This window comes from Sphaerodactylus townsendi, linkage group LG04, assembly GCF_021028975.2.
Source record: "Sphaerodactylus townsendi isolate TG3544 linkage group LG04, MPM_Stown_v2.3, whole genome shotgun sequence".
NCBI classification, from domain to species: Eukaryota; Metazoa; Chordata; class Lepidosauria; order Squamata; family Sphaerodactylidae; genus Sphaerodactylus; species Sphaerodactylus townsendi.
Window position 1 is genome coordinate 102757747 of NC_059428.1, and position 24583 is coordinate 102782329.

Below are 24583 nucleotides of genomic sequence, written 5' to 3' on the forward strand. Positions count from 1 at the left end.
TCCGGCCTTTGCCTAGGGCATCCAAGAGGTCCTTTATTAAGGGCAAAGGATATTTGTTGGAGATGGAAACAGCATTTAGTCCACGATAATCAGTACAAAGTCTTAATGAACCGTCTTTTTTCTTAACGAATAAAACAGGGGTGGCATGGGTGTGTTTTGTGGCTCGCCGTATGAATCTGCGGGCTAAATTTTTATCTAAGAAGGCGCGGAGCTCCTTTTCCTCGGTGGGACTCATGCGATAGATCCTACCCTTAGGTAATTGGGCTCCGGGTTGTAGCAGGATCTTGCAATCGGTATCTCTATGGGGGGGAAGCTGATCGCACTCCTGTTCCTGGAAAACTCTGGATAGGTCTTGATACGCCTTTGGGATTTCTACAGCAAGGGGAGCCGACAGTACATTGAAAGCTGTAGCAATCGTTGCTTCCCCCTCCCCTACCGATGGATCTCCCCCCCCATCCATGTGATCTCCGCAGGGGGGATCTGAGAATTGAAGGATTCGTTCCTTCCAAACGAAGGTTGGTTCGTGTAAAAGTAGCCATAATGTAAGGAATTCCAAAGAGCAGAAATAAAAAGGCTTTTGATTATAAGTCCGTTTATTCAGACATCCTGGAAAGCACACACACACACGACATGGCAGGAATGAGCAACCCCGCTCAAACAACAGGTTATAATGCTGACTAACCCATCCCCCCGGCTCCGTTCTCATGAGAACGGAATTCTACTAAGCGAAAGCGAGATAAGCATTCTCACAAGGTTGGTACAGGTCCTGGCCGGACGCCCGGCCAAAAGAATCTCCGTCAAGGCCAGGTTTGGCTGTAAGGGAAACAAGAACGACTGAGATCCTTACACCCTTCCCACACCCTTGCGCTGCGATCAATGTCTTCCCCCTTGCCCTCACTTCTATGTTGCCAAATCCTTCCTGCTTCCTTTTATAATAATAATTTTTATTCATTTTTAACATCTGCAAACACAACTAATGTGATACAGTACAATACAAAAGTGAACCAGTCACTCTAAACTACGTGAAATGAGGTGAACACTACATTTAACTCCTTGACTTCCCACCCTTAACCCATTGTTAAAATTATCTATAAAATGTTATTTTCCCATTAGTGTCTAGACCAGTAAATTTAAAACTATTCTAACTTACATTTAATTCTATATAGAATATAAACATACCTATATTATAACCTTATCTCTCTAACTTAGTTCTTAAAATTGAAGACAATTTATACTTAACAAGTCCCCAATCCCTCCTTAATCATCTAACCTATGGAGTATACAATTAAAATTGTAGTCTGACATTCCTCTTATTAATATTGAGCACTCTAGTCTATTTTACAAGTTTTCATCTTCAAATCAACTGTTCCAACCATTAGATATTACTATTTGAGATTCTTGTTGCTTTTCTTATAGAATTCTTCAGCACTTGCTGCAGAGGTGATTCTCTGTTGCTGTCCTTTATAAGTAAAGAGAAGTCCTTTCCATTTAGGCCATGCAAATCTTATCTGTTTCTTTCTTAAAGCATCCACTAGAAAAGCATAGTCCTTTTGCTTCTGCAGGACTCTAATTGGTATTTCTTTCATGGTAATGATGTCTGTGACTTCAATCTTAAATACTGATTTTCTATAAGCCTCCATAATTTGATCTACAGAATCTTTTGAATAAAAGAAGATAACAATATCTCTACACAGTCCCTGGATTTTTGGATTTTGGATTTTTTAAATTGACTCTGTACACTTTTTCAGTCTTTGAAGCTATCTCTTCCTCTTTCATGTTCATAGATGTGGCAAAAGCTGAGGTGATTTTCTTTTTCAGATCCTCTTTTGAAGGATCTTGATCCTCTGCTACTCACCTCAGTCTTAGGGCCTTCTCTCTGATCTGGTATTCAAGTTAAAGAATATATTGATCATGTGCTTTGAATTCCATTTGTACCAAATTAACTCCTTTTTTCAAATCCTTTACATTTTCCTTAGCAGTTTTCATGCCTTCTCCCAGTTGAACAATTTTTTGAAGATGAGACTCAATTTCCTTAAATTCCTTCAATAATTCAGTCATTGCTGCAGGAATGTTTTTAATTGTATTTTTATATAGTCCATTTCAGACTGTAGATTTTTTATATTGGCAGACATTGCTTTGACATTTTTCAATAGTTGTACAAATTCAAGGGAGACCGACCCCTTTCTATGCAAAGGGCAATAGTCACCTAAACCAGCAGTAATTTGTCACAGAAATCATTCTTGCTGTTCTTCCTTGCTCACTGATTCAGTAAAGCTTTCTTTTCCAGTCTTAATTTGGCATTCCACCAACTCAATCAACAATCACACAGTCTCATTTTATAGTTGCAAAACAACTTACTCTGTAATGCCTTCAAATTCAAAAGTCTCCCTTAGTTAAATTTCATTTTTGCTCTTTACAGTCTCTTGAGGAGGTGGAAACTTCTCTATTTCATCATTCCTCTGTACCTTTTGGGGAAATCTTCTTACTAGACTTATTCATAACAGGTTTCAGACTTCTCCTCTCATTCTCTTATTTTTTCTTCATTTCTTCAGTGAGTCACTGGGGTATATGTTTCCACATGATCACTTCCAGAAGAGATTGTCTCAGGAGTCTAGATGGCTTTCTCGGGTGCTTCCTTTGATCTAGGGAGTCATGCAACTCTCTGAAGCTTCAGTTCCCAGAGCAAGTCCGAGGACAACCATCTTACACTCTAACTAGACCAGGTCAGCTCTTTTCTGCTGCCTACTTGTCCTGCTGGGACCTTTCAATAGTCAGCAAGTGAAAGTCAAAGAAAAGAAGCTCAACCACAGGGGCTAGCCCAATGGACTTCTAAATTCTCATATTGGACACATGGACTTCTAAATTCTCATACCGATACCTCATAATAATAATAGCAACAACAGAGAGTGCTTGGTCCTGCCATAAACCCAATGTTCCCATGCACTCATCTCTCCCTTTTTCAGGGATGGTGTGAATCTCCCCCCCATGTACTACATCGGTGGCAGGGAGAGGATGTGGAGGTTGGACAGTGGTCATTTACATTTGGGGGACAAGTTGGCATTTCTACGGATGATATAAGCAGGGCATATTTTTGGCTCCACCCACCTCCCCCACACCTCCCCCACTCTGCTTTCAACCTTTCGAGTGATCAGGAGGGCTTTAAAAATCTTATTTCAGCTTCAAGCATTTGTACCTTATTAGATCTATTGAAATAATGATAGGTCAAACACAGGAATATAGAAATAACAAGCCTCTCTCTCTTCCCGTGGCAGCAGCATCTCTCTGGATCTCTGATCAAGTCCTCCTCTGAAGTCTGAGGCTAAGAGATAGACAAAATCCTTCACTTCCAACAGCAGGAAGGAGGAAAATTCAACAAGTCTAAGTGAAAAAGTTGGCAGGATCCAATCCAAAAGGAAAAAGGCAAAGGTGAACCTCTATGAGGTACAAAAGAACTACAGATTACAACAATATATGAGCATATGATTTAGTATGTGACTGATTGATACTTCAGTCATGATTGATAATAACAAGTGTTTTAGTCCCCTTTGCAGAACTACATGTGACAGGAAATAATAACTTGAAATAATGAATCCTGCCATCACAAGTGTGATGGATAGGTAGGTGGCTTTTTATTATTATATTCATTTATTTATTTGCTTTATTTATACCTCAACTTTCTTCCTTAGGGGGACCAAAGGGGGCTCACACAATTTTCCTCTCCTCCAGTTTGTCCTCCCAAAAGCCCAGTAAGTTAGACTGAGAGTGTATGATTGGCCCAAGGTTACCTAGCAAGCTTCCATGACAGAGTAGACATTTGAATCTGGGTCTCCTAGATCCTAGTCCAGCGCTTTAACCAGCACACCATGCTGGCTAATTTCAACTTCTCTTCCCTCTTATGGCCTCAGTGATGACCTTGCTACTTCAAACAGCAAAGAGTTGGACCCTTTGTGGATAGTCAAATATATGTAATGGACCAGCCATAACTGATGTTCAGGGGTCTGCAACAAACCTAAGATTACATACTAAAAACTTACTTTAAGCAAAACTAATTTTGGGGTAGCCCTTCTAAAAGCTATCAGGCAAAATGCTGTACGGTGGGCAGAATGAGGATGTGGCAACAGTGGAGGAGCAGCAACCAACAGGAGGAAGATGATAGAGAGGTCGCAAGTCAGTGGTGGTGTGGAGGGGCTAGTAGGAGCCAGTGGAGATGAGCAGGAGCTGGCAATGATGGGGAGGGCAAAAATGAGATCTTGCCTTGCCCATGAACTCCCACATATTCTCCTGTTGTATGAAACTATGCTTATAAACAAATATGCATTTCTGATACATTTTAAGAGTGTGCCTCAGGAAAAATAGCACAAGGATGTTACAAGTTCATATATACTTGATTAAAATGCAGTCCAAACCAGATGCCTTAATGTATTTTTTCTTAAATTAAAATAGTAAATGAACCTGAGAAATTGACCTATAGGCCAAGTTAATAATAGCCTTGCACAGATTCCTATCTTTTAAAAGTTCATTTATACTGCTGGTGGTTATGACAACTGGAAAGATGAATGTGAACAATGGTTGTGTAAATCAACTTCCCTTTGGAACATTTAACACTTTTTCCACTCAGAAAATTTCTGCTCATCTGAGAAAGTCAAATGTTGAGTGGTGGCGGTATTCAAAGCATTCTATTTCTAAATAGGAAACAAGGTCTAGAGGCCCTAAATAGGAAACAATGTAATCTACAGGCTTTTTTAAAAAGCATTTTTGGGGAGAAGTTCCCACAGAATTTGCCCCAAAATGCTTCTGACCAATTATATTTGCCTGAATGCGGGTTAAATGAAAATCACTAAATTAGTGACTTTCCCCCTTTAACCCCTGCTTGCCTGTGCAAACTACCAGGGTGGATTCTTGGGTGGGGGGATTCTTGACTGCCGTGCTGCCTTCTGCTGTTGAGATCCCAGCGATCCCATCTGTCCCTTGCACCCACTGTGCAAACAGGTGCTTTTCTGGGCCCTGGTTTGGAAGAATCCCAAAAGTGGGTGGAGGCAGCAAAAGGGTGGCAGTCAGGAGATGCAGACAAAACTTTCTCGCACAGCCTTGCTGCTGCTGCCCTGCTTGCTCCAGGGGGAGGCAGAGGGAGACCTGCCAAATGCCCCCCACGTGACACTGGAAAGTGGTGTCTGGGTTGTCTGCCCCCTCTGCTCCCCTATATATGCCATTGACTTAAACCAATGGATTATATCCTGCCACTTCTCTTAGTGGATCTTTCCTTCCTTTAGCCAGAGAAGCCTTCTTCTGATGGAAGAGCCCTTTTATTCTCTTCTGGAGAAAGTCTCCTTAAAGTAGAGGAAGGTTCCAGACAGAAGGTTCAGAGGAAGGATATAAGCCAATGAATCCAACATTGCAGGTGAACAAACAAGCAATAAGATGCTGGAAGATGTATGCATCTTTTTCACTCTTCTCATAATATATTTTAAGAGAAGAATATTCCATTGGGAACATCTCTAATTCAAGATCTGATTCACACATCAGTTGTACAGGAATAGTTTCTAGGTTAAATGCTATGTGTGTAAAGTGTCATCAAGTCACAGCTGATTTATGGCAACTCCTTAAGGGGTTTTCAAGGCATGATACTAAAAGAGATGGTTTGCCATTGCCTTCCTCTGCATAGCAATCCTGGTATTTTTTGGTGGTCTCTCATCCCTGCTTAATTCATGTTGATCTTATTTTCAGTTTATGTTCTTGCAAATGTGGTTGACATATGTTCCTATGATCTTGATCCTTCTAGATGATTAAAATATATATGTATTCAAAGGTGTTGTTAAAGCCTATGGAAGTAAACCTGAAGGTATGGAAGAAAGGACCAATTAATGTTCTATCAGATTATATACCTGCAGATTGAAAAATTGTGATGTCACATTTTGTGAATGCTGAGGTTTTCTGTGCAGAGAAAGCCCCTGAGAGTTTTTCTTTTGTACATGTGTGTCACAATCAGCTCTAAGAATGGAATCAAACTTATTTTCATTTAGTACTGTCCATTCTAAATTCATAAAAAGTTTTTTTAAATACCCTAAAATTCATATGGTTACTGGACTAAACTTGTAGGATGTTTACATGTACTCAGAATTGTTCAAAAAGTCAAATTTGTAGCTAACATATTTCACAGTAGCTGTGCCTTCTAAACTGGACTTGTAGGACTTGCCTTCTAAACTGGACTTGTAGGGAGCCCTTACCGCCTTCAAAGGTCTATTTAGAACAAAATCCTTTTAAAAACAATTTTGGTATTGGTTTTGTTGGCAGAGGTTATTAGAAACTGATGTCTAAAGCCATATTCATGCCTCTCTACTTTTACTCTTTAAGTTTTCCTACAGTGTCTTAAATTCTGATACCTCTGATACCTCTCTGGTATTTTCTGTTCACTGTCCAGTCCCTTCACTGAGTTCCTCTGAATTTTTGTCTTCACTTCTATGTTTCTGTACTTATTTTCACATGTCCCCCTAGTCTTGCTACTCTATAGCTATCTTCGCTTCTATCTCTGTATGTTCCCTCTTGAAACCTTTACTCTATGGGTTCCTATCTCATAGTTACAACTAAGATTATGTTCTCTTTTCCCCTTTCCCGTTGCAATTTCCCGCTGCTGGAATGCCTTTCCATTTGATATCTGATTCCTCTCCTCCTTACCACATTGGAGACAAGAACCTTGGTTCCCTAATTTATTATAAGTGCTAATATTTTGTAAGTCTCACCCCATACTTATGTTAATTATTTCAGCCATACCGCTGTACCTTTGTTTAGAATCTGCACTATGTAGGGGTGAGCCCGCAAACCCAGCAGAACCGTAGAAGGAGCGCTAGGCATGCCGGTGCCGGCTCACTGCAACCTTCAGGGTACTGCACACGCTCCCCCAACCCCCGCTCCCCCATGAGTCACGGGTCGTGAACTGCCTGACCCGCGGTCACCAGGTGTCCCACACAAAGGGACACAAAGGCTCCTGCCCTCAGGTGAAGATTAGGCCCAGACATGGATGCTTCCTCCCGCACGTAGCAGCCCGATGAGATCATGCATCACATGATGATCTCCCGCTCTCCCGATCTCCCGGCCTCCCGTTCTCCCGCCTGCGGACCCCTTTTACCTGCGCCCCCATTGAAACCCTAATAAAGGTGTGAGGCGAGAAGCACAACAGAGTTGCCAGGATCACGGGATCCAGCAGCTTCCTGCTTGCTGGCTCTCTCCACCCAGATGAAATCTCCGCATGCTCGTCTCTTCCCTGGGACCTGCCGTGGAGTGCGACTACAAGCTGGTGCACCCGAGAACCCGGGAATCAACCCAGACCTCTCCGCCCGTGACTTACCGTGCAGCCTGGGAAAGGGCTTCTCCGGGTACCGACCGTCCGCTGGATCGGCGCATCCAGGGACCCACCCCTCGGTACCCGACCATCCAGGCTGGATGTCCCGGTACGCATCCAGGGATCAGCGTTCTCGGACACTCTCTCGTCTAGAGTGATGTCGGCGAACCATGGAAAAGCTTGTAAAAGCACAGCTTTTGACAAGCTAGCTGGCGAAACGCGGCAGGGTCTCCATTAAAGAGAGGGGAGCTGCGCGAATTGGTTGAGAGGAAATTGATAGGCAAATGTCCATGAGTACCCAGAAAGGGGGACATTCAATCTTAAGGAACTGGGAAAACATTGGGAGCTTACTCTGCACGAGAGCTTCCAGCAGCGCCCGATGTCGCTGCTACTGGCGATGGAGACAGTGTTATGTCGCCATCAGCCTGCAGGAGTCCATGGAATAGTGTCTTTGCCATGGGATCTCCCTCCTTTTGATCTTTCACCTTCAATTTCAAGAAGCCGGAATTTTCTCTATCCACTAAACAGGGCGCCTTGTCCTACTCCCGTTTCACTTGCTTCCTCCCTCTGCGGTTCAAACTCTCCACGGCTCATGCTCATTACAGCGTGCCAGGCCGCCCTCCTTCTCTTGCTCCACCTTCTGCTCCGCTTCTCCCTCCCGTTTCTTGAAGCCACCGCGCCTCCGTCTAATGCCCGCGTGAATGGCGCTGAAGTTTCAAAACTCTAGCAGAGCGTATTACCCACGCATCTGCGAAGAGGGAAGGAAACCCTGACGGAGAGAAGCGATAAGCCCGACCTCCTAAGCGGGCCCGTCCTGCCCAGCCCACTACACCCTGACCACACATGGGGGAGGACGGGCGCCGTCCAACGGGTTCGCTTGAGGTATTCTATCGCCCCATAGGCTATAACGTCCTCACTGAGCTCCGCAAGGCAATATGGGACGTGGGGATCACCAGCCCCTATGTGAGAGGCATGTTGGAAGCCATCATGCGGAATCACGTAATGGTTCCGGAGGACTGGAAAACCACTTTTCACATGCTCTTGAACCCTGCGCAATTTGTTGTTTGGGAAAGCGAATACCGCCAACAATGCATAAGCAGAGGAGCAGCCTCTGGTGGCGCCTATACCGCCGCGCAGCTCTATGGCTGCGAAGGCTTCGCCCTTCCCGACGCGCAGATCGTCCTGCCGGAGGCCACCCTTAAGGTTGCCTCTGACTGCGCCTACAAGGCGTTTGTAAGAGTGCCCGCTGCCGGACAGCTGACCCAGAGCTTTTCCAAAGTTCAGCAGAAGCCTCAGGAGCCTTACGCTGAATTCCTGAACAGGCTCCAGGAGGCCCTGCAGAGGCAAGTCGACAACGACGCAGCCCAACACGAGCTCCTCATGCGCCTCGCCAAAGAGAACGCCTCCGCTGAGTGCCGCAGGGCGATCACGGGCTTAGGGAAGAACCCCGAGCTGGCCGACATGCTTAAGGCTTGCCAGGACATCGGATCTTCCGCCCATCAGGCCAGCCTCCTAGCCGCAGCACTCTCCACCACCCGGGGACAGCCCCAAGACGAGTGCTTCAACTGCGGCAAGCGGGGACACTTCTGGAGGGATTGTAGGTCGCCCGGTGGGGGGGCTTACAACCCCGATGGAGGGGGGTTCTCCCCTGGGAGACGAAGGCCCCCAGGGAAGCCCCGGACCAAATGCCCCCGATGCCGGGAGGGCTTCCACTGGAGAAGCGAGTGCCCGTCGGGAAACTCCTACCCGGGCCTCTCCCCAGCCCAGGACCAAGGAGGAGAATACTAGACCAGCCCCGAGAATCAAGGCCCGAACCCAAACCACCTCCTCCCAGTGGTATCTCCCTCTCCTGCACCCAGCCTCTTTCCCTCAAATTTCCCAATGAGATCCTCGTTGTTCCGACCCAGTACAGCGATCCCATCCCCCCAGAGGCCGTCGGGTTAATCCTGCCCAAAGCCTCCGCCGCTGAGCAGGGACTGTTTGTCGTTCCGGGAGTCATTGACTCTACACATCAAGGAGCCATTCACATTCAGGTGTGGACAAACATCCCGCAGGAGCTGCCCAGTGGAACCAGCTGCGCACAGCTGATCCTCCTGCCCCACATGCTGCCTGCCGCCGATCCAATAAAGGCCACGAGCCCAGATCGCCATCGGGGCACAGCCGGCACCACCGTAGCGGCGGTGGAAACGCCCATCGGCAGCTCCCGCCCATACCTGGAGCTCACTTTAGAAGGGTGTCCATTCAAGGGACTTGTGGACACCGGCGCCGACGTAACCGTCATCAGAGCAGCCGAGTGGCCTGATCAGTGGCCAACCGAGGCTTGCCCGCGCATTTGGGGGGTGGGGGGGAAGCAGACCGCGAGACGGAGCACCCGCCCGCTCACGGTCCGCAGTCCAGGGCTTGAGCGACAGCTCACAGTCCGCCCCATCGTCTTGGACATCCATGTTAATTTGTGGGGCAGGGATCTCATGAGTCAGGTAAAGGCGACTCTAATTTGGGATGGATAAATCCACTCCCGCCATGGCTGCTACCCAGAAGAAGAACAGATAGCAGCGGGCCACGTTGAGATCCCTACCCCCCGGCTCTAACTGTGTTTCCTTCCTCCACCCCAGAGCCCCCGCTCTGGAACACCCTCCTTCTCTCTCACTTCGTTCCATTTTTTCGACCAGCAAAGGCCAATTGGCTGACTGGCCCTCCCTGGATTAAAATCTGGGCCCGTCCTGGTACCGCAGCACTGCCAGGACAGGCCCCAGGTTATAACTATAGTTTATTTATTTATTTATTTATTTTATTGGATTTTTATACCGCCCCATCCCCGGAGGGCTCTGGGCGGTGTACAACATTTAAAAACAGTATAATTAATAACATTTAAAAGCAGCGATCCAAGTTTAAATATAAATTAAATTAAAATCCAAGATGTAAGGTGGCGTCCAGCGTTTCAACAGCATAAAATCCCTCCCTCCCCACGATGAAGGGAGGCATGGCGAGTCTCAGTGATGGAATCGTGGCCCAGGTGTTGAGGGCCACAGACGGGGCACTATTAGCGGCTGGGTCCTCCGAAGGCCCGGCGGAACAGCTCTGTCTTACAGGCCCCGCGGAACTCCTTAAGGTCCCGCAGGGCCCGGACAGCTGGAGGGAGAGCGTTCCACCAGGCCGGGGCCAGGGCTGTAAAAGTCCTGGCCCGCGTGGAGGCCAGCCGCATCACCGAAAGGCCTGGGACCACCAATAAGTTGGCCTCGCCCATCGGAGAGGCCGCCTAGGGACATATGGGGTGATGCGGTCTCGAAGATATCGATGGTCCCAGGCCGTGAATGGCCTTAAAGGTCAACACCAACACCTTGAAGATGATCCGGAACTCTACTGGAAGCCAATGCAGCTGCCGCAGCACAGGCTGGATGTGTTCCCGAAGGGTGCTGCCTGTAAGCAGACGTGCTGCTGCATGGTGAACCAGTTTTAAACGCTGGATCAGACGCAAGGGAAGGCCCGCGTAGAGCGAAGTTACAATAGTCAAGTCTGGAAATGACCGTTGCATGGATCACTGAGGCTAGGTCCGCTCTGGAGAGGAAGGGCGCCAGCCGCCGGGCCTGGACGGAGGGTGGAAGAAGGCAGCCCGGGTTGTATAGGCCACCTGGGTCTCCATTGTGAGAGACAAATCCAGGTGGACTCCCAGGCTGCGAACGGAGGGGGTCGGTGTCAATGTGACCCTCCCACACCGGGCGGCTGGAAAGTCCTCCCCTCACGACCAAGCCAGAGGATCTCCGTCTTGAGGGGTTCAGTTTTAACCTGCTCTGCCAAGCAGCCAACCAGCAACCGCCTCCAAGCAGTGCTGGAGAGCCGCAGGGGCGGCGGCTGCTCCCCCCTCCATCAACAGAATGAGCTGTGTGTCATCAGCGCACTGATGGCAAATCAGCCCAAAACTCCGTACCAGCTGAGCAAGAGGTCGCATATAGATGTTAAATAACAGCTGGGACAATAATGCCCCTGGGGTACACCGCATTGAAGCGGGCACTTCCGGGAGGCCTGGTCCCCGCACCTCACTTGCTGAGTCCGGCCCCGGAGAAACGAGGTTATCCACTGAAGGACAGTGCCCCGCACTCCGGAGGCGGCCAGGCGGTGGGCCAATAGGTCGCGGTCGACCACATCAAACGCTGCGGTGAGATCTAACAACACCAGCAGCTCCGATCCGACCTGGTCAAGCTGGATAATGGAGTGTGTCTGTGACGGCGACGAGAACAGTCTCCGTCCCATGCCCAGCACGGAAGCCGGACTGGAAGGGGTCGAAAGCCGATGCGTCATCCAGAAAACCTTGAAGCTCCTCCAACACCACTTTCTCAATTACCTTCCCCAGAAAACGAAAGATTCAAACGGGCGGTAATTGGCCAGATCTCTCGGATCTAACGATGGTCTTTTTAAGAGTGGGTGGACCACTGCCTCCTTCAACCCATCCGGGAAGGTTCCTTGCTCAAGGGAACCATTGATTACACTCAACAGATGGGGTCGTAACTCCGCCTGGCAGGTTTTCACAAGCCAGGACGGGCACGGATCCAGAGGACAGGTAGTAGGTCTAACAGCAGCTAAGGCTCTGTCGACAGCGGCTTCAGAGAGCAGGGAAAACTGGGTCAAACAAGGGCTCGAAGACGGCAAGGGAGTCTCCAGTTCGCTAATTGTAGCTAACGTGGATGGAAGGTCGTGGTGGAGTGACGCGATCTTATCCGCGAAAAAGCTCATAAATGCCTCACAGCTAATATCCAATTGGGGGTTTGAAGATCTCTCCGATAGGGAGGTCAATGATCGAATTATACGGAATAATTGAGCCGGGCGAGAGCTAGCGGACGGAGGGAGGAGGAGAAAGTCCTCTTTGCCTCCTTCGCCGCCATCTCATAGGCTTTCATAAGCGTCCTATAGGATGTTCAAGCAGCTTCGTCACGCAGATTTCCTCCACACTCGCTCTAGACGCCTAAGCCCCTGCTTCATCGCGGCGCAGCTCCTCTGTATACCATGGAGCATGCCGGTGAGCAGGGAAGAGGACGCCGGGGAGCAACAACATCGATGGCATCGGAGAGTCGGGAGTTCCAGTCCTCCACCTGCTCATCGAGTGTGCCGGCGGGTTCGGGGTCCCGCAGAGCATTCAGGAAACCAAGTGGATCCATAAGTCTCCGCGGGCGGGCATAAATCAGCCCGTCGCCTAGACGGGGTTGGTGCAGCAAGTCCATCCGAATCTTCAGGGCAAAATGGTCGGACCATGGCACTCTATCGGTAGAGGATACGACCAGATTCATCCCCGACCCGAAGACCAAGTCCAGCGTGTGCCCAGCCTCATGGGTGGGGCCAGAATTTATCAAGGAGAGGCCTAGCGTCGCCATGGATGACACTAGGTCCGCGGCCGCTATACAGGAGGCGGCGTCGGCATGGACGTTGAAGTCCCCCAAGACAATAAGTCTGGGGAACCGCAACGCCCAGTCCGCCACCACCTCCAGCAGCCGCGGCAGGCCGTCTCCCGTACACCAGGAGAATAGCCAATCTCTCCGAGGCCAACCACTCCAGGCCGACACACTCTATGCCGGTAATCTCCGGGACGGGGGCTGCCCTGAAGGGAATAGAATCACGGATGAGCAATGCAACACCGCCCCCCCGGCCCTGGGTTCGTGATCGGTGAAGGCACGCGAAACCCGGGGGCGCGACTTCGCCGAGGGCGACGGTCTCACCTTCGCGCACCCAGGTTTCGGTGATACATGCCAGGTCCACTTGCTGGGCTCCGAGAAAATCCCGGAGCACCATGGTCTTATTATTAATGGACCTGGCATTAATTAACACCAAAGACGAAGCAGAGTATCCCTGAACCCAACCACCATCGTTTCTCGGGATAGGTCGGAGGTCAGAAGGCAAACGAGCATAATTGCATCTCGTGTGTCTTCTATCATATGGCCACCGCCTACCGCAGTATCTACCCCGTCCCATCAACACAGGGATCCCTAGCCCCGGAATTTGTGCCCCCATGACTCCACCAGCCTCCCCTCCTCCTAAAAAACCTGGCTAATATTCCCAGAGTAGTTAACTGAGCCAGTATTAATCAATCCGGCCTTATGCCAGATTAGCTACAATACTGGCTCTAGTACCACACTAATAACTACCCCCAATAAATACTAATAACTACCCGCAATAAATACTAATACAGTTCAAAGCTATCCACAAAGTACATCTATATACAACTAACAGCTATCAATAATTATACCCTCTAACAAATATCTAAGAGCCTTAAGTTACCAACAGCAACCGGGTTTAGAAAAAAGAAAAAATAAATAAATGTAGATATAAATTGAAGGTGCTAGGTAAGAAAACCGGAGAGAGCATTCCTCAAAGGGGTGTTGTTACCATCTAGGTTCCCAGTGGGGTCAGTGGGGGTGATGGTAAAAGATTCTCCTATGATGTATCTGTTGTATTGTGGGTTATGGGGGCGGCGGATCCAGTTTAAGCACTATAATCACTTCTAAATCTATTAAAGACCCTAGGCTATTCCGGCGTCTCTGGTCGAGACCGTCCCTTAAGGAACGGTCTCTGGCCAGCGCCAAGCCAAGATACTCAAATTCGGTCCCAAATTCTGAACGCCATGCCTGCCTCGACCTCTGCGATCACGGTAAGTATACCTGCCCCAGGGTGGAACCTCCCCCAGCCCTTTGTCCCAAAGACCAACTCCCAAATGTGTGATTGTCTTGCTCTTCTGACACATCCCCTTCTCTGAAACACACCCCCAAAGTCCTTTTGTCCTACAAATTAGATATGCATACCCACAATCCCTTGACGGTCCACTCGCCCCCCCTATCTTTAGGGGCTCGGACCAGCGCTCTGACGCATCCTGATGACGTCCTTGAAGCCAACTCCCCATAGGAGTTGTCTGCCCTTCGTACCCCCTGTCCCATGCCCAAACAAACTAAAGAAAGGGGAGTGGTAGGCGGGGCCTCCAGCGGGGCCTCCATGGCCTGCCCCCCCTGCAGAATTGAAATCGAACAAATCGAACCTGCTCTCAGGCCCACTCCCACCGGAGCCAAGACCAAGCTTGGCGGGGCCCGGCCCCCTCATAGCCTGGGGAAGGGGGTATGCTTCAATCCCTCTCCCTACAGGTCTCCAGTGGATTCCAGCCTCGCCATGTCCAGCCAACCCATGGAATGGCACCAGAAGGAAACCAACCCGATCCCGGAGATGGAGCGGATCTCCCTGAAAGATCCGGCCCCACGGCCCCGACGGAACCGCCGCCAGCGCCAGAACGGCTCGAGGACCCAGATGACTTGGGGAGACGTCAAGGCAACGACCGGCCAAGCTCGAGAGCTGCTGCGACAGCAAGGCTGCCCTGAGACGCCCGAGGGTCTCTGCGCTGCCATCTTTGCGATCATCACTGCAAACTCGCAAGCCACCATCATCTGCCTGCTCTGCTGCCTCTTGCCGGTGACACTCGGTCACCCCCTTTTGGAGATCAACCAAGTCAACATCTGGGAGCGGTTCGCTGCCGCTGCCAACGTCTCATCCTTCTGCCTGGGCCAATATCTCGGAGTAGGAAGCTTGCTAAGCTCCTGCCTACTCCCTGTCTGCAAGGCCCCTGGAGATTTCCTGGAAGAGTCAGGCCTGAGCCCCTTCATGATCGCCTCGTCCATCTGGTACTCCATGAGCGCCGATTGGGGACCCATTGTTCAAACCCTCCCCGCTGGCGCTCCCAAACCTCCCCGCTGGCGCTCCCAAACCGTCGCCAACCACGAGTCCAACACTTGCGCCCGCATTGCTGACGTGACGGGACAGGAAACTGGCCCGAGCCCAGTCACCGGCTCGGCCAACTGGAACTGCACGCATGTCGAGGACATTCCCCCCCATATATGGAAACATCCTCCTCCCTAAAGGCTGGTTCTGGACTTGCGGGGAGAGAACCTTCAACTACATCCCCGCTCGCCTTTCTGCCGGAACTCTTTGTTGCCTCAGCCGTCTTACCATCGTCCTGCCTCAGACTCCACCCCGGGAGCCCCAAACGCCGTCGCCGCTCCGCTCTTTCCCTCGACCCTTCCTGCCGGAGCGACGCGGTCGCTCTTTCCGAAGCCAAGTATGTTTCCCTCGCGACCTCCCTGGTGGGAGTCCCCGGACTCGCCACCTATAACGCTAAGACTATTGGCCTCCTGCCCTGTGCCCTTGCGAAGTCCATTAATTCCACCTCCACCGCTCTGGATGCTCTGGCCTCCGAGCAACAAGAACTTCGTCAAGCGACTTTAGATAATCGTGCCGCTATTGATTATTTGTTATTACTGCATCACCAAGGTTGTGAGAATGTACATAATATGTGTTGTTTTAATCTCTCTGATAATTCCCATTTGATTCATATGAAGGTTTGTGAGTTACAAAATGTTGTATCTAATCTGAAATACGATGTGTTGCCTCACTGGTGGTCAGCCCTTTGGAGCTGGCTGCTGGGGGGATGGTTAAGTACTATTGTACAATTCTTCATTGGTTTGATTGTATGCCTTGTTGTTGGGTCTTGCCTTGTTCAGTGTGTATCTGCCTTTGCCTGTAATATTTGTAAGAAACCCCTTGACTTTCCCCTACGCCGCAACCAGGTCCTCATGCTGCACAAACAACTCAGCCAGCTTGAGCAAGTCCCTGGGGAGGCAAGCATCCCCCTAAATTGCCCCAACTAATTCGGCTTCCTTCCTAAAATATAAGAAACGGGGAGATGTAGGGGTGAGCCCGCGAACCCGGCAGAACCGTAGAAGGAGCGCTAGGCATGCCGGTGCCGGCTCACGGTAACTTCGAGGCGCTACACGCTCCCCCGCTCCCCCATGAGTCACGGGTCGTGAACTGCCTGACCAGCGGGCACCAGGTGTCCCACACAAAGGGACACAAAGGCTCCTGCCCTCAGGTGAAGATTAGGCCCAGACATGGATGCTTCCTCCCGCACGTAGCAGCCCGATGAGATCATGCATCACATGATGATCTCCCGCTCTCCCGCTCTCCCGACCTCCCGTTCTCCCGCCTGCCTGACCCCTTTTACACGCCCCCATTGAAACCCTAATAAAAGGTGTGAGGGGTGAGCGCACGGCAGAGTTGCCAGGATCACGGGATCCCGCGCTTCCTGCTTGCTGGCTCTCTCCACCAGATGAAATCTCCGCGTGTCGTCTCTTCCCTGGGACCTCGTGGGTACGACTACAAGCTATGTTTTATTTTTTATTTATTTAACAACAATTGGGAGTGTCTCACACCTATTCTGAATAAACCTCTTTGGACTCCATTTTGTTTTGATGCCTTTGTAACACCCCTCCCCTTCTGTTATGTATATAAATTATCTTCATGGATGTACACACCAATACATCTGAAGAAGTTTATCCCTGGACTCTTGTTTTATTCTGCTTCATACAGACTAACATGGTTACCCATCTGGAATTGTCTTTTCACTCTGCTCATTCCCAAATGACCTGCCTTCCTTTCACCTCCCCTTTGCTTTGGATGTAAGCCTGATGTCATAGCTCCCCCTCATGAGGAGATTAGAATTCAGATGCAGAATACCAAATACTTTCACAAAATTCCAGCTCCCAGGAGTATGTGGAGGGATGCATGGTAGAGAAGCCAGTTCACATTTGAAACAAGGTAGACTTAGCCCAAGAATCACATACAAGTAGTGAAATTTTGTGGTGTTTGAAAAAGGGGCTCCCTCATCCTACCACAGTATCCCCTCCCCTTCAAGCTAATTCATCCTGAACAAAACAATCAGAATGTCAGCTGTCACTCTCCTCTCTAAAAATTTAAATTGTAGTTGAGAATCATGATACAATATTCAGATGAAAACTCAGAAATGTCCAGATTCATGGTAGGTTCTCATAGCTATTCCTCACATATCATGTTGCTAAGCGACACTTAGTAATGTGAATCCTTCTTCTCCTGCCATTCAGGTGCATCTTCAATGCACTTTCCTTTTGTCTTCAGGATGATTTGAGACTTTACAGGTGTCAGACCTGGCTGGAGACAAATCTTGGGAAATGTGCATCAGCCCTGCGGAATATTAATCAGGTGCTGGTCAGAAACACTTTTGTGTCAAGATCTTATCTTCTGAGTGTGCGAGGGGTGGGAGGGATATTTTCCAGTCAAAACTGCATTGCATAGCAGGCTGACCATTGCACATGTCATGTTCTCTTCGCTGACATTCTTTTACCAAATGTTAATGCTGACTTTAGACTTGACAATTTCATTTAAAGGAAATGAGAATCTTTTTAAGGAAGAGGATAACATGCTATGTACATCTTTTAAAAGGCCACTATTCCAGGATTTACAAAAGTAAGCTCCTCAGAAGCAGAAACCTGCCTTTTGATTAATATGAAAGTTGCACTGATTGTGTAATGCCAATAATACCAGAAATAAATAGTTGACTAAAGCTAGCTGATGTCAGGAAAACAAGAATTGTCCCTGTGGCATCTATGGAGGTAGAAGGGGAAGACTCTGAGGCAACTGCCCACTGGACTGAGGAATGGCCAATCCCCCAGTCAAGCTTCTCTTATGCATTCTGCAGATTCCAACTGTACACAATCAGGTAAAAGGGGGACACATGTTTTGATAAAAGCATAGGTGTCAAACTTGCGGCCCTTCAGATGTTATGGACTACAGTTCCCATCATCCCCTGCCAGCATGATGCTGGCAGGGGATGATGGAACTCTTTATGAATCCATAGCTATCTGAAAGAACAGCAATTTAACTACCTGTGGATTGAGCTGAGGTTGGTAGCTGGTGCAATTTTTGCTCTCTGTAAAGGTCTTTCATTTGGAAAAGTGCTAGATCAAGGCTGTAACTATAAAATAGAAATTGTTTTTTCATAGATATTTGAGTCTAGGAGGAGCCTAGATTGGTCCACAATTCCCCATCAGTTACCGGCATGGCCAATTGGCCATGCTGGTAGGGGCTGATGGGAATTGTAGTTCCTGAACATCTGGAGAGCCGCAGGTTCCCTACCCCTGGTCTAGATAGATAAAGCACATATGGAGACAAACACTAAATGTTTATTTAAGAGAAAATAAAATATTTAACAGAGTGTTTTGTGAGGATTACTTCAGTATAAATAAAGTAAATTGACTCTCAGCTTCAACCGCATAAATTGACTCTCAGCTTCAACTGCATAGATTACATGATTTCCCCATGAGAGAAAAATATACTTTGTAGCTAAACCTCAGTTAATTTAAATAAACCCTGAGGGGAGATTTGATTCGCTTTCTCAGGACAGGTTACCTCAACTTACAAGGTTTCATTGGAACCTTTCCCCAGAAGAGACAGGATCCTCTCCAGGTTTAAGGTTGTTATCTTAACACAGAATACTCTTGTCCACAGAATCTGTAAACATAAGGGTCTGACATACCTAAGTTATGAAGGATGATTATTTGTCTCACTAAAACATATTTGTCTCAGTATAACAGGATGTTTATTTGCCTTACTAAAACAGTGTTCTTCCCTAGACTGACTGCAAACTCCAACTAAAAGCCAAATAAAAATTTAGCTGAACAGATACCCTTATCCAGTGCCATGAAATTCCCTATCTGAGGGGAATTGTTTTCTTCCCCCTTCTTAAGTGGAGGCCAGCTCATCCCCTCCCATATATTGGGTTCTGACTGGCTGACAATTATTTGGATTTGCATAAAGTCAAAATCATAAGGATTGACTCAGTGCCCTGGAGGAGAAGTCGAATTCGAGGATGACTACCAAAGTCCCCCATAAGACCTCTGAGGTGACTGCATACTTATAATAAACCTTGAAGGAAAATGCAGATTGGTTAGAGCCAGCATTTGTTATTTCCTGAGGACTTGACTAGTTTAATGGGAATGTTAACTCCTGGCATGGGTACTTCCTTTGTGGCTGCTGGCCACTTCAGAATAAGAGCATTGGTCACCATTCATGCAAGATGCCAAACTCCATCCTAACCTCTGGTTGCCCTTCTTCTTAGCATTAGTGCCTTACCATTTCAGACATTATACTGAACAGTGGGAATGGCAACCATATGATTAGCTGCCTGTTCCCCTCTGTAACAGCTAGTGGAACTTACATTGAATGGGGGTTCCATGATGCTCTGTACTTCACAGGACTTGCTCAACAATATTGACTGCAGCTGGTGAGAGATAGTGGCTGGTAGGTGACAGAAGAAAAATATCAACAAGAGGCAAGTTCTGCTAGATGTTCTGGAGAGGGGTTTGGAACAAAGGACACCGATTCCATTTTCAGTCACATGTTTGGTGTCATAGCTCTTCATTACTTGAATTCAGTTCTCACATTTTGTAGCCTTAGAACAGAACAAATCGTGCTATCAGAAATCCTCTCTGTACAATGGGTTGTATCCAGTGAAAATTTCCATTCATGAAAATGGAGGGATATGTTAACTTTCCGCACTCCAACTTTAGATCTACTGCACTCCCTCATGCTATCCCTGCAGGTCCCCTATTGCCCAAGGGCAATATGAGGGCGGGCATTTTGAGCTGCAACAAGAGCAGTAGGTAAGGATGTCTCATTCCACAGGCAGAAATACCTTTCATTGATAGCAATTTTCTGTGGGATCCAACCTCATATATTTCATATTTCCTCAAAACAAAAAAAAAGGACCAGTCTGGATGACATTCAGAGACAGATCATTTAAAAGCAAGGGTGGTAGTCTATTTTCATGTTTGCCTCATTCTTGTATCCGCCTTTAGCAGAACATTATCAGATTGAGGGGATTTCACCAGGCACTGAAGAGAACATTACTGGACAAACTAAAAAATCTGGGTTTGGGTAAGTAAAGCTTTATCAACTTTATGCCTAAAAGCAAAATAAAATAAAATAAAAATTGTGCTAGGGAAGCTACAGAAGCTAATAAAGAACTGAGGATGTAATGAGGTCAAGCCTAAACTGTATACAGACTACATTTTCTAGAGTGACCATAATTAAAAAGCATTCAAGCCATAATTCAAGTGCACCAAATAAATTATTTTCACTAGGTCAAATTTTCTATACTTCTTTAGGACAGTGTCATGAAAACATAGGTTTTGCCTGCAGTTTTCTACTATTAAATATCACACTGCAGTAAATTAGTAAGTACTATCTGAACAGCTAGCTGAGTAAAAGATTTGCCTTTCCATCCTTTTCCATCCCTGCAACAGCATCTATTGTTTTTCATTTGCCAAGCATGAAAGAACTAACAAATGAACTGTTGAGGAGGTATGACTGGGATGATGTCAGAATATTTCCAGCAAAAGAATGTCAACTCCTCTCTGGCCAGTAGCAGGATCTGCCACTTATGTGCCTTGAAACTCCGCCCCAACATTCTTCTTGTCCGGTTCCCACAGACGTGGAGTGGCATTGGAGGTCAGAGCGAAGGAATACAAAAGAAGACCCCCTGCCGCCAGACCATCGTGCTGGGCTGTCACTTTGACTAATTCATGACTTCACCTTTAATCTCGCAGATCCATTATGGGTTAAAAAGAGACCCATTTTACAGCTGACAAGATTGAAGGGAGCACAGGCCAAGGACCAAAAAAAGGGGGTGGATGGGTAAGTGGGGAAGAGACACATTCCTTAAAGTTTGTTTAATTGCAGCCACCTGCTAAAAATACCCCTCCCCTTTTGCTATGATTCCTTATTTGCCAGTTGTATAATATTTTAGAGAGAGGAATGTTAAATTCTTCCAGTTTTGAGAAAGCATATAGTTAGAGGAATAAAGAGAAAAGGAGGAGCAGGGGAGAGTTTTGAGAGAGAGTTTTAAATTGCCCATCACTATGTCATAGGAGGTTTGCAGTTCCAAACCAGATCCTCATTGGGAGACAGAATTAATGTTAGCTAATAACTTTAAAATACTCATGTCAAGTGTTGCCTAATTAAGTCTACATGAATAAAAGCAGGGCAATAAACACTCTTTTATCCCAATTATTACATGTGTGTATGAGAGTGAATGTAGCAATACAGTTATTTATTTTAAAAACTATTCACATTGTAAAGTATTCTTTTACTCTTAATTTTACTTCCAATTGCACTTAATATTTTTTTCGTCTGCGTCAAAAATACCGAATACATTCTAAGAAATAATTAGGCTTACTTTGTAGTGGCTGATGGACAGTGTCTTCAAATATAATTCTACCTAGCAATTATTTTTGTTAATGGGGCAATCACTTCAAATATGTATTTAAATATGTATTTACCAAAGATTTTTGTACAGTTGCTTTAAGTGAGCAAATAGATATGTCATTATGTTGAAAAGCAGAAGAAATGATATTTGCAGAAGAGAAAAAAGGGTACTAATGATGCTTTCCATGTTTGTATTGAAACCATTTTACTGTGAATCACCAGGCATGGAGAGAACAAATAAAACCATGCATTTGTGAAACATACTTCTGTATTCCAAATAGACTGACATAGACAGTTAGATAGATGTAACAAACCTGCACACTTTGACTTGTGCACCATGGGATTAAAGTTGTGCATCAGCTCTTGCCTGAGCAAGCATATAGGATCACGGCCATAATTATTTACTCATTGGGTTTTCTGATATCACTTACTAATTTTCAGTAGTCAGATACTGAATAAGTGCTTAACTGTGAAACCCTGAACAGAGTTACATCCTTTTAAGTCCACTGCAGTCAATGAGCTTAGAAGGTTGTAACTACTTAGGATTTTGTTTGTAATGCACCAAATGGCTTCTATTAAACTCTAAGAGAAGCACTGAAATGAACAAACATCATGTAAGTGTTTATTTTTGATGTTCTCAAGCCAGAAATTTGTAAGTTTGTTAAAAAACAATCTATTATATTTATTATGGTAATATCATTTAAATCAAATTATATCAGCTTGACTTGCCTTCAGTTTTAAAGCTAAAACAGCTATTTGTATAAGTTGCACCAGAAATTTCACAGCAACTGTGAGCACAGAGATGGATTCACTCCTCAATGCAATGCTTAATTGAACTGGAAAATTTTAATTGATTATTAATTGGTCCCCTGGCTCAGATGCCTGAAATCCGCAGGGATTGTGTCCTGTCACAAATCCCTGCCAGAGATGGAAGAGGCCTCAGCAGTTGCCTTCCTGCAGAGATCCCAAGCAAGCCTGCAAGCCACATGATGTACGGGGTGCCATAGTTCCCCCAGTAGGTCCCCGGGTGTAGGATGGCTGACTCAGCCACCACAACTCGCCTTATGAGGGACAGGGTGCGGAAATGGTCCTCAACATCAGCTATGAATGTAATGAAAAATGGCCCTGTGGTGGAATGACAGAAGGCAGAGCCTTAGCCCATGGGGACATGTAGAATATTCTGCTCTGGGGCTGCCATGCAAGCTCACAGTCACCTCACCTCTGTCCCCCCTCCCATTCCACAGCCTTGGCATTTTAGTTCACCTCCCCTTCACTGAAGTCCTTCCCCCCCCTGGCTTAGCACAAAGGTATGGAGACCTAGAAGTGATGGGGTGGCCACATTGGTAGACCCCCCTCCTCCCTGGGTCAAGGGACTGGCTTCTGGCTGCCAAGAGCACTGTCCATTTTGCTACTCTCCTCAGGTACCCCAGTGGTCTTCACTTTTAGAGCCACTTGCAGGGGGAAGGACAGTTCTCAGCAAGCAATGGGGTGTTGAAGAGGGTGGGAGCAGCAGAGGAAGTGGGAAGCCAAAGAGCCCTTGATACCACCCTACCTCCTCCTGCTCCGACATTGGACACTGGACTCCAGCCTTTAAGAAATTAGAAGTGTGTTTGAACCAGGATCACTCAGGCCCCTTCCGCACATGCAGAATAATGCACTTTCAATCCACTTTCACAATGGTTTGCAAGTGGATTTTGCTATTCTGCATAGCTGAAAGTGGACTGAAAGTGCATTATTCTGCATGTGCGGAAGGGGCCTCAAACCTGGTCAGGCAGTTTAACCGCTACATAAAATTTGATATGCAGAATAAATCCCTTTATCTTATGTTATTTGGAATATTTATAGCAGGACCATAAGGTTTTTGTGATCATTAACTGCAAGAAGCACTTTCTTGCTATGTTTGAAATAATGCTGAAATGCCATTCCCTTTTACACTCATTCTCTTAGTCTGTCAGGACTAGATATCTTTTGGATACAACATGCTCAGCCCAATCTAGTGAATCACATGAACAAGTTTGGCATAAACATGAACAGAAATACATACCCTTTTGCATACAGTTTTTTTTGTCTATTAGAGAATCTGCATATAGACCACTGCCACTTACCCCCCACCCCCACCCCCTAATTACCTTATAATCTGTTAGAATTATATTACATGTTCTCCAGAGTGACTTTTAAGCAAACAGTATTCTGGAGATTCTTTCCACCTCAATCCAGTTGTTACTGGGGAAGAATCAAGGAAGTTTTATATTTCAACTTATTTTCTACATTGTCAAAAAAGAGTCAAGAAAAATGTGTGCTTAAATGTGATTCTGAGCAAATCAGTAAAATGTGAGACATCTCTTTCTCTTTTTTTAAAAAAACAACCCCCCTATAAATATCTACCATTTGGCAACTATATAGAATTAAGTATCAATGTTAGGTTTTAAATATTCAGTTTAAAGTCTCCACATTGGTGAAGTGCCAGAAAGATCATAAATTTGCTGGAGTCTGGATGGACCATGTGTACCCAGCCTCACCTCAATGGGTGATCTTACTAGTCAGGCCACAATACAGCCTGTGTAGACTTGCTGGCAAGGGATGCTTCCTTCTTAGTAGAGGTTGTGTGAGCTGTGCTCTGCAAAGCTCATGGCTACTTCACTATTAATAGAGCCAATTTTGAGGATGAGAATCTAAACACGTACAGTAGGAGATCCTGGTCATTCTGTAACTCAGTTGTTGCTGTAGTTGTAGGCTGGAATATAAAGTCATCATAGTCTTCCAATAAATTTGTCCCTCCCCTTCATAGGAAGGGAAAGCTCCTCAGTTTCAACCAAGATGGGAGATAGATTGCAAGGCAGCAAAAGCCACTGACTAAGACAGAGAAAGATCAAAGACTTTAAAAGATGCCAAGGTTTGAACTTTGGAATTTGCTTTGGAACTTTCCCCAGTGCAAAACATGTGCTGCGTCACTGAACCTCAGTACTTCCATTCCCCTACTATTTACATTTCAGCCCTCCTCAATTACTAGCTGTACACTGGATAGCCCAAGCTATCCTGATCTTGTCAGATGTCAAATAAGCAGGCAAGTATTTGGATGGGAGACTTCCAAGGAATAACAAGGTTGTGACCTAGAGGCAGGCAATGGCAAACAACCACTGAACATCT